This window comes from Penaeus monodon, chromosome 23, assembly GCF_015228065.2.
Source record: "Penaeus monodon isolate SGIC_2016 chromosome 23, NSTDA_Pmon_1, whole genome shotgun sequence".
Lineage (NCBI taxonomy): Eukaryota > Metazoa > Arthropoda > Malacostraca > Decapoda > Penaeidae > Penaeus > Penaeus monodon.
The window spans coordinates 25,702,617-25,704,489 of NC_051408.1; positions in this window are offsets into that span (position 1 = coordinate 25,702,617).

Sequence of the window (1,873 nt, forward strand, 5' to 3'; positions counted from 1 at the left end):
ACCAAAAACGTGAAGGGCTTCAGAAACCCCGTGATGTCGCTCTCCAGGCCAGGGCGAATTGTCATGATGGCCTCGTTGTCGGTGTGGACAGCTGAGGTGAAGTCACTTACGCTCTCCCGTTGGGGGGTCACTGTGAAGGGACCCATGGCGAACTCGACTTCCTGAAGATCAGAGTATAGAAGCTAAGTTTTAGGTATTAGGGTAATATATTAATGAACACTTAGTAAGAAGTGGTTATTTACACCATATTGGATGATGTTTTCTTACTCAAGTGGCACCCTTACCTTCCTGTGCACCATACCCATCATTCCAGTCCAGCTTCCATTGGACAGTCTGTTTCCCCATAAACCATCAGGAGGCCGTTCAAGGATATACCTGGAACATGTAATATAAACTGTGATTTGTTTCATACTGTACATGTAAGTATTTTAAGACATTTCTTAATCCATGCAAGGTGTGGTATTGTTGATGTTAAACACAGTTCAGGGGAAAAAAATACAGAAAGTTTTATGGTATCTACGCAGTAGCCACCTTAGCATACTTAATGACATGAATATGATTCTAGGGTGAATTTTCATCAATAACATTCAGCAATGTAAATCGTGCAAATTCATAAGAAGACGAAGGGTTAACAACAAAAGTAGCATAGTCCTTTCCCGGCGTTCCCTATGCCTGGCAACCCTGTAGTGAGAGGTTGTTAAGAGCAAGTGCTGCAGTGCATCTGGTGGTCAGCAGGTAATAATTGTGTCAGAGAAACCCTTATCAACATAGTCTATTTTGAATACAAATCCAAGAATCTAGCCAGTATAATTTATCCTGTTACACAAAGGATTTTTTAAATGTTCGTGGGGTTGTATTAAGTATTGGCTGATTACTATTCTAAATAAGTAGACTGAACGCCACTGTGTATAAATTAAATTTTCCGGTATGTTTCACTATTTCCTACCCCCTTTTCCTCTCTCTGTACGTCCCCATCCAAACTTTTTACATGCTTGAAACTTTCCAAACTCCAACAAGGACTTTTGTATACACTACAGATGATATGAAAACATATAATTTTGACCTGAGACCTGAGATATATTCTGTGAATAATACACTTTCTCCTTTTACACCACTTGCTGCGGGGCCATTTAATTTTGTTTGTTAGGTTTCTTTCATAATGTTCGTTTTATTACTTAATCTTCATAAATGGTGATTACCCGCTACAACACAACAGTAGCTGTTCTTGATAACCACACATAACACAGTAGTACCAAGTGCAGAGAATCCATACACAGAACTATGTAGACTATGCAGCTGACTCGATATTTATCCCTGACTCTATAGTGTGACCAATGTGCAATAATTAAGAGTTAAGCGACTTGCACAGATTCAAGCGTAGTTGCATAAAGACTGGGGTGCACACTTACTCGAACTCCATGACTTGAGTGAAAACCTCGAGGAGCTTCCCCATCGGACCACCGATAGTGATAGTGCCATCTTGGTGCTCTTTCATTATCGTCCATGGCACCCACTGTGGGATACGTAAGTTGGAAATATTAGGAAAGAAGTCCTTATCTAATTTAATAGCGTTATTTTCATTACTGCTAACAATATTTAGGAACATTAATGAAATAGGTATTTCAATAATCATCACAATAATAGCAAACATGAAAGGTAGAAGGAAAATATGAGAATATAGATAATAAACTGCATTCAATCAATATATAGTTATATCTGCATTATGTAATTCACATAGATAAACAAACACTTGCATCTTCTGCAGCTATTCTTAACAGCGGTTTCTCCACCACGCCAAAGGCCTTCATCTCTTCGTTGGACAGCAGTTAGATGTGAAATCTGAAACTCACAGTACATAATACATACGAAATCT